Here is a 13,404-nt window from a genome sequence, read left to right as displayed (position 1 = left end):
TTCTTGTTGTCCAAATATGTTAATTCTATGCATGCCACAGAATTCTTGTGAAGGAATTTCATGTTCAGAGGTCCTTACTAGGTGTTATGAGAAAAAGTTTGTGTTAATACCACCATTACACTTCTCTCTGAAAGAGATTTTTTTAGTAAAATACCCTCTCCCTCATTTCCTTGAATTCTGACATGTGTGTGGTTTTTTGGTTTTGTTTCCCAGCAGCTAAAAAGGCAGTTGATTTGATCTGTCAAGTCATTTGGAAAAGGAGGAGTGGAGAAGTGCCCTGTAACCACTGAAGAGTAAGTGCCTTTTACCTCCTATTTTAGCCACAGAAGTAAGTAGGATACACAGATGGATTGGTATGAAACTTTTATAATACCAAGAGGCATACAAAAATGTGCACACACGGAAGTATAACTGTTCTGAAATACTTCAAAAAAAAAGGCAAGAGATCTGCTTGGAAGTAATTATGGATCAGGTCATGAACAGTGTTGAGATATACAATGTAAATTATTGAAAGCCAAAATTGAAAAGTACCTTAAGTGAAATTCTGTTACATTGATTCAGATACTGAGTAGCTTTAAATATTCAATATAGAAAGTCTCTAAAATTAGAAAATGCAGCTTGGATGTGTGCACACAACTCTGCCCTTGAAAACTGGGAACTAATTGAATAAAGACATGCCTGTCAGCTGTATTTGCATGCTATTAAAAACACCACTCTGTTTTATACTGAAGATGACTGTCAGCTTTGTTTGCAGCACACTTATCTGTTAATTCTAACGCTTTTTGATTCACGACAAACTAAAATTTCATTTTCAAAATGCAGGTGTTAACTGCTTTCGGTTTTCCCCAGCAGAAAATATCTGTGTAAGAGAAAGCACTATATAATAATGAATCTTACAGGATAGATTTGGATATGAAAAGCTAAGCTGGAATAATAAAGTATGGAGCTTGGACTTGGAAGTGTTTAGACACATTTGCAAGTGTATTAAGCATTTAAGCTGTTGTTTGAGGACAGTCATACAAGAAAAATATTTAAACTCTGCACTTACTATACAACTAAAAACTTTGCTGCTTCAGCAAATTAGTTTAAAATGAAATTTTTGCTTTTCTTACAATTGAAAATATTAAGGAGCTGAGGATGAAGTTCATAATACTAGGTTGTACTTTTGTTAGCTTAGGAATTATGAACATGGCTTTAATATATTGTAGTGTCTTTTGTTCATACACAGTGTGGGGTAGGAGAACACCATTAGATCTCCCTCACAGTGGGACAAACTGCTCTCTGCGTACTTTGGAATACACAGAATATTGATCCTTTTAGAGCAGCAAACAGCAGGGTTGGGAAGCAAAAGAACGGTGTCGTATTTTATTTGTGCAGATGTACCTGGCATTCAGATTGGACCCGGTCAAATCAATCTGCTTGTTCATTGCTACTGGATGTACAACTCTCAGCTGTGTTCCCTCTCTCCTTTGTGGTAGTGCATCTGTGCTCCTTCATTTCCTTGGGAAGCCAGTTGCAGCACAATAGCCAGAGAAAGACTGACTCAGCCAAAAATCTGAAGGGTCTTCTGTCCATTAGTGAGCTAGATGAAGTGAGATGGCAGGAAGTGAGAAGAAAATCAGAGGAAGTGGACACAAATTTCAACAGCTTTAGAGTGTTAGAGAAAATAGTCTGTCTTGTCTAGCCAAAATCTTCTATCTACAAAATTTAGATTCAAAACTTCTGTCTCTGAGGAACTTCACACCTCTTTCAACCATCTCCTTAGGTTTTGGATAGAAACTAACTTCAGCTCCTTAGTAATGAATACTGGTTTGCTAGAAAGGAGAAAGGAACTAAAAAGTGAGAAAATTGATAAATTACACAAACTAGAAGGGTTGTGGGATTGTAATGGAAGATTAGTTGGTTTGGGGTTTTTTAATAAATATTACATATTTTAGGATTGACTGTGATTTATAGGACACCTCCTGTGGTTGATAGAAATACGACTTGAGAAGTTATCTGAACACAAGTTGCCATGGCGATGTAGCTGCAATACTATATTAGTAATCAATGTCAAGGCTGTGTGGTAGACAGCAGTGATTGAATTGCAAGTATGATAGAAGTAAAACCAAAAGCTTTGAGTAAAATATCATCAAGAATTATGAAGATTACAAGACATATAAATCCTTTACCTAATTTTGGATGCAATAAGATAGTTGATGATTTCTTTTCAGAAATAGACCTTCTGATCTTAGGTTATTGGTATAAATCCTGCCTAGTCTAGTAAGGTTAGAAGGGTTGCTACCTACACATTTCTAAGGACAATTTTTCTACACATTTGGCACTAATAATTTTCTTATTAAAGATTTTAATTGAAGAAATCGGGGAAATACATGTGTTACATCTGTAGGATGTCTTCTCCTGTATTTCCTGAAAGGCTGTTTTTCAGCACAACCACAACATGTGAGTTTGTGTCAGGGTAAAGACTGATTACTTTGACATTAGCTATTCAGGGCCTTGTCCATGCATATGAGAAGGTTTATGATTACTGAGAGTGTTCAGTCAGTGATGAACAGTTGTTCTGATGATCTGTAATTGTGCGGAGTGGGAGTATATTGACACCAGTAGTACATAGCTGTCACTGAGTTTATTTAAGAAATACTGATAAATGAAGAAGACCTGTTGTTTTTGTGTGTTGATGTTATTCTGGTGGTTGACGTTATTCTGTCACGTAAGTTTCTGACACATTGGATTTATGGTTAAGTGTCAAAATAGGTAAAAGTACAACTTTCTCATAAATAGTTTTCTTTCAGTCATTTATTTTGGTACATATCAGAGGATTGATGTCTTGTGAGCTGTGTCTTACTACTAGCATGTGTAGTCAGCTTGCCTGGAGTCCCATTTTCATTGCTCCCTTGTGAAAATACAGTAAAAAATGAATTAGGAAAAAGTGTGGTCTCTGGCGCATTACTTTCATAATATTATTGCTAAAAGCAGCTGTAGGTAGACGAGATGGAGCTCCACCTGTGTATGACTTCTTTATTCTAAATTTTTCGTTCTGAAGAAGTGATTTTTTTTTAAAACTTTGCTATCAATGGAAGTTAGATATCCAGTAGAAGACGATTTTAGAAATGCAGATATTTTCCCCTGTATTTAGAATACTTGTGTTTAGAATAAGAGAGTGTATATATATAACCTAATTGCAAAAAACAATATGATTTTGATTAGTTACAGTCCATGTAATAAAAATAATAAGGGTAAAGGATGAAAGAGGGGGAAAAAACCCTGACAACAATCTGCAAGATTTTTATGTTTAGCTATATAATTTTTCTGGCAAAATTTACTTAGTGGCAGTAGTGGATTAGTTTTATTTCATGTTTGTAAGGCCTAAAGGGCATGGCAAAAATTAATAGGGTATTTGCTAGAAGAAAGTATGGCTAAGTCGCATTATGGACCTAATATTACTGAAACATACCAGTGCTGTGCATCTGCTTTTATCTATTAGCTAAAAAAGTTAATTATTGCTTTTAGTAGTCTATGAAAATTGCATATTTGAATGATTTACTGTCCAAGGTATGTTAAGTGCATCTTACAGTGTTTATATAGTATATTTATCCTTTAATAATCACATTTTAAATGGGAAAATTACGTAGCAAATGTCCTTGTTTATTCATTAAAACTCCTGTATCCTTGTAGCAGGCCATATTTCTCAGACATTTGTTGGAATATATCCTGAAATAAGCAAAGTTGAGCTCTGCCTCTTGATAATGCCTTGGTCTTTTCTTGACCTCTTTCTACAGAGGGAGATGTCACTGACTGGCAGTATCCCTAGTACACTTTAGATAAATGAGTTCTAAGTTAGCTTACGCACGTATCAGTGTACATGTAGTGTCCGAACAAAATGCAGGTAGCCATTGGCATTTTAACACAGATACCTGACCATGTAGTGCAGCCCAAGCTCAGTCCTTTGCTGTTAGAGCTGGAGAGATGCTGTTCACAAAAAGTAATTGTTCTCATATGTATACCTCATTTACAGACAGAATAACTGGAAATGTGAGAATCAAGTAGTTATATTAGAAGCATTTTGGGTTCCTGATCACATTTTTCTTCTTTTTTCTCCTTTTTTCTTTCATATTATATATACCTTATGTAATTCAACTGTTTCTTGTATTTTTCTAAATAAAATATAAATTACTATTTTGAAATATAAAATCTAGAAAATAACCCCATAACACACTTTTTATTAGTTAAAAGTTTGGAGTCCAAACTGATCAACACAATTGATTATGAAAACATTCGTAAAAGGTAAAACTGCAGTGTAATGAATAATTCTCCTTTCAGTCCTTTCCCCAGTGTTTTCCAAGAGTAATATTAACAGTGCAATCTAATACTGAACTCTTTTTATTATTTCCTCTCTAATGATAGAATTAACTGAGGTGAGGAATATCTGCTTTCATAAAATGTTGTAGATCATATTAGGTAAATTGTTACAAAAGCTAATGTAATCTATAAAACTCAGAACTTACAATTTTATAAATGTCATGCCTTATACTAAAAAGTTTTCTAGATTGCAAAAGAGACTGTTTAACTCTTTGGAATAGTAGAACAGATGAATGCAATTTTTTTTTTACTTTTATTTAGGAGAAATACTCTAAAACATTGACTCTATTACGTCATCAGTGTTGATTCAGAATTGTGTCAATTCTTCAATAATATTATTTATTTTCATTACCTTTGCATTAAGCAATGAATATGAAATTCTTTACTGTATACTTTCTTCTCTGTATGTAGCATCTTTTCATGTGTCTCTTTGCCTTTTCATGCACAATAAATCTGCATTATGGTAATAATTATATAAGAGTCCTTTATCTTTATGCAAGGGGCATGCCCAAGTGTTAGACACCAGTCCGTGTTGCTTAAATCTGACATAGATATCTTTTACAGACTCTGTTCAGTTTCAAGATGTGTATAAATGCAATAATGTCAGCACCTCACAATTTAGAGTTTTGGAAAGAAAACTAATATTCAAGTTTTGAAATCACAGCAAGCTGCATGATGATTATGATGTGTGGAGGTGACTTCATAATCATGAAAAAGCCCCGCAGCTTTGTTCTGCTCCTTTAAGACAGTCATCGCCTCAGAAAACAAAAGAACAAAACATTTCTCCGATGTTTCTTCAGTATAGGATGGTGTTTGGGACAGAACATCATTGCTATATATATATCTTATTCCATCAGCCATTATCTGGGGTTAAAAATTAGCTTTATGACAGGCCTGTCAGTAACCCCTTAGTTTACTAAGTTGCTTTAGCCTTCTGTGCAAACAATTTCTCTATCAAGAAGAAGAGGCCTAAAGCTTCCTTAATGCTATTATATCTGCATCAGATCAGGATTATGAACTTTTATTAGCTTTTTAAGCTTTTCTAATCACTATGGGTAGGTTGAGTTTTTTTGATAATGCTGTTCTGTTTTCTGCTGAAGCTTGTGGCAGTTCATTTTGATAACTGCAATCTTTTAATTCTCAAAAGGTGATAAGGTTTGCTACTAGTCTCATAAATGACCCAATCCATATCTAATAAAGTAGATCTATGCTAGAATATGTGGAAAATTATTTTCTTAACAGTGAGATACTTATTTACTTTAATCAAAAGTAGCAGGTTACAGATGACATTATAGACACCCAATTTTAGTTATTATTTGTCTTGATTGTTTCCATAACACATATCACAGGCCTCATTAAACAAAAAACCAAAAACCTGGAGGCTGTAGCACTTTTCAATTTCTTTTGCATTGATCTATTGCTCATTACATTGTGTTTTCTCTAGTAACTCAGTTGAACGACTACTTTCATACTGTAGTGGGTTTCTGTGGCTGGGTTTTGGTAGTGGGGGGAGGCTACAGGGGTGGCTTCTGTTAGAAACTGCTAGAAGCTTCCTCTGTCCGGTGGAGCCAATGCCAGCCAGCTCCAGGACGGGCTTCCAACTGCTGGCCAAGACCAAGCCAATCAGGAGTATAGTAATGCCTCTGTGATAGCATATTTAAGAATAGAAACTTATTGCAGCGAAAAATTCCAGCCAAGGAAGATCGGAGTGAGAACATGGGAACAACAATGTAGGCACCAAGGTCAGCGCAAAAGGAGGGGAAGGAGGTTCTCCAGGCGCCGGAGCTGAGGCCCCTGCAGCCCATGGTGCAGCCCATGGTGGAGCAGCTGTGCCCCTGCAGTCCATGGAGGACCATTGGGATGCAGACACCCACCTGCAGCCCATGGAGGAGCACATGCTGGAGCAGGTGGATGCATGAAGGAAGCTATGACCCCGTGGGAAGTCCACGATGGAGCAGGGTCCTGCTGGAAACCTGCAGCCCGTGGAGAGCGGGACCCACACCAGAGCAGGTTTTTTGCTTGGAAGCACTTGTGGCCCCGTGGGAGACCCATGCTGGAGCAGCTCATTCATGAAGGACTACACTCCACAGAGAAGTGACCCACTGGACACTGTGTGCCCGAGGGAGGGACTCACACCAGAGAGGTCCATGAAGGACTGTCTCCCGTGGGAGAGACCTCATGGGAAGCAGGGGAAGGACTCCTCTCCGTGAGCAGCGGCAGAAACAAAAACTGACCAAACCCAAATTCCCTGTCTCCCTGCACTGTTGGAAGGAGGATGAGGTTTGGAAAGAAGGAGGGGTGGGGGGAAGGTGTTCTTAAGATTATTTACTTCTCGTTCTTTTCCTCTGATCCTGTTAGTAATAAATTTAATTAATATCCCCACTTTGAATCTGTTTTGTCTGTGATGGTGATCAGTAAGTGACCTTTCCCAGTCAAGATATTTTACTTCTCGTTCTTTTCCTCTGATCTGTTAGTAATAAATTTAATTAATATCCCCACTTTGAATCTGTTTTGTCTGTGATGGTGATCAGTAAGTGACCTTTCCCAGCTCTTGTCTCAACTCATGGTTCCTTCACTGGATTTTTTTCCTCTCCTCTGTCCAATTGCAGAGGGGAATGAGGAGAGCAGCTTTAGTGGGTACCTGGCATCTGGCCAGGGTCAACCCACTGCACATACACAGGATATAACTTATTACAACTTGTCAAAAGATTATTCTCATGTTCATTAGGTACCTTAGTCCACCATTTTTCATGACTTGCTTGAGTTGAGTACTCTGGGAACAGTGTAGTTGTAAGCATGGCCAAATAAACTCAGAATAAGATTGATATGAGTCCTTGCTCAGAAAGTGATCTCTGCTCTGAAATGCTTCCCCTCTTAAAAGTGAAAGTGCAATTTTGCTGGCCCTTCAATTCTGACTCTGGTGTTCTAACGATGCTCAATGAGTGCAAAATTCTCATCCTACTCACTTGGAGAAACAAATCTAAGCTCCAGAAAACATGTAAGTTACAGCTTGAGGCTCCCTCTGGTTGCAAAGAATCCGATTTTTTTTTCTCTTAAGTACGCTGTGAATGATTTCTTGAAGATTTTCAAACCACAGTAGAAAGTCTAGTATCACATACCATGCCTCTTATTTATGAACAATATAAAAATGATCTTATGTCACTTGACATTAGGCTATTATTAATGTGATAATGGAAGACAAACATATTTTGAAACTGGAATGCTGCATTCTCAAGTTTTACTGGTGCATTTAAATGTATATATTATTGTCTACAGAAGCTGTTCTTCCAGTACCATTAAAGCACCAATGACGTGATCTTTAAAAAGTTCAATTTTAAGCTTAGTTTTAGTCAGACAATCCAATTAATGTGAATGAGCTTTTAATTAATAGGCCTAAAGTTAAGTAAGTCTTTTTTTGTTTGCACAATCAGAACTTAAGACGTGATCCTACTGATTAACCTTGATTCTTCTTCCCCTTCTGTTTCTGAGGATTTGCTGATTATGCCTTGGGTAGATAAATCTCAGTTTATCTACTGTTTTCTGTTCCTGGGAAGTTGCTAGGATGAGAATGAAAGCTGCAATTTTCACAAGAATGCAATGAAATTGCATATACAAAGCCTGTGGCTATTCAGTGGAATTAATGTATCTAACACAGTTTGCTATTTAAATCTTAAAACAAACTAGTACACAAAAATAATCTGCTGTACAAATTAAATTAATTTTAAGACCATTAGTAAGGTTGAACTTTAGTTTGAATTAAAAATCCTGTGCACTCACATTTCTAGAACAATGAAGAACTATACAAGAAAGAACAGTGGGTGATTTACATCTAGACAAAAAAAAATGGAGGAATAACATGAAAGTTATAAAAGACTACCTTGACTGGAACAAAGGACAGGCTCTCTGCTAAGAAAAGAAGCTTAGGAAGAACAGTAAAGAACAACCTGAAATAAAAGCATAGAAATATGTCTCTCTGTTCTGAAAAAAATGGCTGAGAATGAACATGACTTTGTGTGGTTTAGTATTATCACACAATTAATTTCTTAAAAATTACTTTAATACTGATATTTATGAATGAATGGAATGAAATATTAGTGTTCAAAGATACATATGCATCAGAACTGAAAGACTTGGAAATTTTTTTTGTTTTGGTGTTTTGTTTTGTTGTCCTTTTACATTCCTGAGAATTAAAGTGGTGATAATGTGCACGGATGCTGGAAAAACAAGGTATAAGATAATCTGAACAACATAAGAACATGCCACCATCTTCCTTGTGTTAGTATTGACTTCCACTGGTAACTGGACATAGTTATTTACCAATTACAGTGTTATTTCTGTAGGTATTTTTACCTGTTTTACAAATACAATGCTAGGTAATGCAAAGTTTCTTAAGAGAAAAAAACATTCCATTCATCCCTTGTAGCCATTTCCCTCCCCTAAAGAGTGAAAAAAATATGCATATACAATGCAAGTAGGCATATAAGAGTATTTTTACTTTCTGTTAGAAAAAATACAAGATTACTGAATGATAGAATAGGTTAGGTTAGAAGGAACCACAGTAGGTCATATGGTCCAACTTCCCTGCTCAAGCAGGATCATCCGAGAGCACATTGCACAGGATTGCGTCCGGATGGTTCTTGAATATCTCCAGTGAGGGAGAGTCCATAACTTCTCTGGGCAATCTGTTCCAGTGCACGGGCACCAGCACAGTAAAGAAGTTCTTCCTCCTATTCAGATTATTAAGATTTAAGAAGTTTTAGTTCAGTTGTTGAACTGAAATTTATTAATTGTGCTGGTAAAGAGTTTTAATGACTTGGGTTTTTTGGTTGTGGGGTTTTGTTTTACTTCTTTTGTTTTGTTTTCATAATTTAGAACAATGGAAATGGGAAAGTGAGCAAAAATCAAGTAATAGGGAAACATTTAGTTAGAAATGTCAACAGACCAGGATAACTATGAGAGATAGGAGCTTGTAGAAATTATGTTCACATAAGTAAATACACACAAATATACATCTCTTTATGCAGGGTGTTTTTGTATGTGTGTGTTTGCACAGCCTTCAAAAATCAGAGTATTTTTAAATGGGAAAAATATTTATTTGATCTTCTCGTAGCTTTAAATTCGAGTGCTTAATTAGAAAAAATTAACTTTATACCCACAGACATTTTAGTGGCAAAGAACTAAACTAGTTGCCTTTTTTTCTTTATAAAGTCATTGCTTTCCATTTCAGGGAAATGGTAAAAAACAACATCAGTGTAGAAAGACTGTGTGGTTGACAGTGATTATAGTATGTGTGGCTGAAGTAGTGTTGCAGGAGAAATCAAAGACTTAAGGAGATCAGAGTTAAAGTGTGATGTGAAAAGGCATGTTTTAGATACAGACCTAAAATTTAGATTCAGTATATATGAATGTCTCTTTTTCTTTTATGATATGTTTCTACAGTTACATAAGAGAAATCTTGCAAGCGACCATTGAATAGAGTTTTATTCACCTTTGTGTCATTTCAAATTATTAATTTTCTTCAGTGTTGGATTCCTGTGTGATAGTTTTACTTCTAAAGATTTTCTTTTATTGGGGTTTTTGTGACTTCCATGATTTTTCTTTTTATTTGAACTGAAGGGTATAGATCCAAGGAATGACCTGATCCAGTAGGTGCAGAATTTGATTCTATTTGTGCATCTGTGAAACAATGGGTAGGTATAAACTGAACTGATACCAATTAATTATAGGCCTCATTAAAGATCTTTGTAAATTAATCTAGACCCACAGAAACTGGAAGAGAATTCATGGACGTCAAAATGCAGTGACAGCCCCTGGTGTGTGTTATAGGAGACATGATGGGAAAGTTTTTAGGTGGTACCCTCCAGGGGTTCCTCCATCATTCGAGGAAGAACAGATGCTAGGCCTCCCTTGGCAACTCCAGGGAAGGCATGCCCTCTGACTGCAGAAACAAATCAAACACACAGTTCAAAACCCATGGTTATTGTCCTGCTCAAAATGGCAGTGTTTAGGCACTGGGCTGCTCTATACAGATCTCCAAATAACGTTGATCACATGATTTTCTCTTTCATATTCTTCTTTCGGATTTTTCCATTTTACTGCTCTTCTTGTTCCCTCCCAAACAATCACTGCTCGTAATTATGTTTTCCTTATTTGTCTTAGTTTTTCTTCACATACACCCAAGCTCAGTATTTCTGGTAGCATTATCTTGGTAGTCTCAACTTTAAAAAGTAATACTCAGATAGTTATCTAAGCAGCATGGACCTTGTGATACTTAACTCTCCAAAAGAAGTCCCATGTGCTTCTGCAATGATGAGTGGAGTTCAGTTTCTTCTCCCATAGGTCTCTGTGAAATTGAGCCATTCTGCATGGCTTTGTCTCTAACTTCTACATTGTTGTCTTTTGTATCCAGCAAGTTTTACCATATTTGGTGTTTTCTGACGACCTCATCAGTTAGCCTAACCCCAGGCCAGTGCTTGCGTCCTCTTTTCCACAAATTTCTCTGCAGCTTAACAGTTGTGTCCAGTCTACAAACCCAAGAAATATATAAATATTATATATTATGTGTTGTTAAAATTTCTGTAACAGTAATATAATTAATAGTGTACATGATTTTAAGGAATTTCTAGTACAGTGAAATACTGTACTTAGTGGTAAACATGGGAGGCAAATGTCTTTACCTGTTTTGGAAGCCTCCAGTATCTGCATTAGACCCTTTTTTTATTTTTTACCAGTTATTTGGAATGCTACCATACTGCTCAGGGGAGCTCTTGCTATTCATTTTTGAGAAATAATTTGTTAGAACAAACAGTACCTGTGGATTATACACAAGTGGGCTGTTGCAAGTTCTTTCTATTTAGACTGGGTAATTGTTCATCAAAGTCTCATGTATTTGCTTTTATCCCTGATTGGGTGATCTGACCTTAATATATGGCAGGAATGACTCAAGAACTGAAATCTCTATTCTGCTAGCAAGTTCCTTAGGAAGAGAAAGAGCATAGAAGAAAAGCCTCTGCTGCTTTGGGAATATAAAAGGACACTTGCGCTGTCTTGAATATCTGTATTATCCTTGACCACATGGACCCTAGATATAAATGTAGATGAATTGGTCCCTGGTTGAGGAAAAGAGAAAGACGTGATTCAAAATAATTAATCATCTCTCTGTGTTTCACAGTTGTTCCTTTCACAGCAGGTAATGGCTAGCATGACTGTGTGCAATTATAGTTACAGAAACGGTGGCTGGATTTTATCTGAATAATTGTGTTGTTACTGTGTTGTGCTTCTGACAGTCACTCTCTGTGCAAATCATATGGGTATAGTTGCAAAGATGTTTCTTTGGTCGTCGATTATAGCAAATCATTTTTCTTATCCTGTAGTTTCTGTGTTCCTGCTTATCGTAAACAAAATAGTTTTGCATGCCGACTGAGGACTGGCACTGAATCTCTTAATCCTGTTTTAATGTCATGTTTTCACTGTCTGTTCATTGTAGCATTAGTTGACTGTGTACATGCAGTGCTGTTTTCAGATTAAGTACTTTTTTGGTCTTGTTTGCAAACTTTGCAGATCTCCCTTTGTTCAAGAAAGATCATGTTGCTTAAATCATTTGCACTCTCTTTCATAAAAAGTTTTGGTCAACAGGGTAACAAATCCATTGCTTTGCAGTGTTTAATAGTTTCCTACATCTATTTATGAATATGACTGCCTTCTAATAACCTTCTTCAATTTTTTTTTCAAAAATCAAGGAGTCCTAAATCATCTCTACAGTTAACCACTCACTGGAGACATTTATTGCTAAAGGTAGCATAGCAGATCACAGCTCATCTTGCACATCAAGTAATCAAAGCATCAATTAGATACACTTTTAAAAATCATGTTATGACAGTAAAACTTGGATTGCATAGAGGTTTTAATATCTTTCCAGCATAACAATGCATGTGAAGATCTTACATGACCCATCTGTTTCAAGTCTGGCAATGATAACCCCTCTTCTGAGGGGAATTCCAAGGGGTTTTGTTTATAGGGTTTTGTTATGGACCATTGGTGGTTTGTATGTAAAAATTGAATATTTTTGTGCATAAATGACTAGACCCCCAGCCCATTTTTCTTTTTAGTTCTATTGTTGTTGTTGATTAAACACAAACCATTCTTCTTCGAATTGTTAGGCGTTTTCTTTATTTTTGTATCATACTGTGAGTCAGTGTACCTAGTATCCTTTATTTGGGCCGTGGTATGAATCTCGTTTGCCATAGAAGTTGCTGGATTAGTTGCCTAGCTGTAATGTGGCTAGTTTTCATGCTTTGTGACTGGTGCTTCAATTTATGCTATCCATTAAGAAATACCTTAAAGCTTGTGGTTAGTGATAAGCTACACACAGTACAAGAAAAAGGTACCTTGATCATGAGTCCACATTGATTTTTATAAATTCCTTGAAATCCTATTAAAGTTGCTATTTTAAGATGTTGGTACAAGACAGTTTTGACAATCTATTTTATTTAAAAAAAAAAAAAAAATGATAAAGCAGGTTCTGGCCCAACAACTATTCAAGAGTTTCTTTTACCATAAGCAACATTTAAACTTTTTGAATGTTTTTTTGTGGCTATTTATCTTCTAAGGCCCTTTCAGCTTTTCACACTCCCTTCATCCTCATGCTACTGTTAGGTCAGGTTCCAGTGGGGTTTTGTCTTCTGGGGAAGCACATTTAGATATAACACGACTAATCTCCTTTAATCTAGGTGTTGTGGGGAAGGAATTTTGCCCAGGACAGCTTGCACTGGTTCAGCATTTCTGTGTTCTTCTAATTCTATCAGGTGCTGATAGGCTGTACTTCCAACTTTCTTCATAACAAAATCTGAACATCAGTTCACATGCCTCCTTCTGTAAGGAATGTGGTACCTCTTCTAAAAATAATCATAGAATCACAGAGTATCCTGAGTTGGAAGGGATCCACAAGGATCATCGAAGTCCAACTCTTGGCCCTGCACAGAACCGTGCCCAAGAATCACACTATGTGCCTGAGATTCTTGCCCAAATGCTTCTTGAACTCTGTCA

General features: G+C 36.4%; 1 protein-coding gene across 1 annotated transcript in view; it reads left to right on the top strand.

The window, feature by feature from the left end:
* CDH18 (cadherin 18) overlaps positions 1-13,404 on the top strand; it is a 484,233-nt gene that overhangs the window by 299,767 nt on the left and 171,062 nt on the right. The window contains 1 exon segment of the mRNA XM_032700859.1: positions 217-293. The gene's annotated coding sequence lies outside the window, so the exon portion shown is untranslated.

Source organism: Chiroxiphia lanceolata, chromosome 1 (genome assembly GCF_009829145.1).
Source record: "Chiroxiphia lanceolata isolate bChiLan1 chromosome 1, bChiLan1.pri, whole genome shotgun sequence".
Classification (NCBI taxonomy): domain Eukaryota; kingdom Metazoa; phylum Chordata; class Aves; order Passeriformes; family Pipridae; genus Chiroxiphia; species Chiroxiphia lanceolata.
This window is presented reverse-complemented; position numbering and strand designations above follow the sequence as displayed.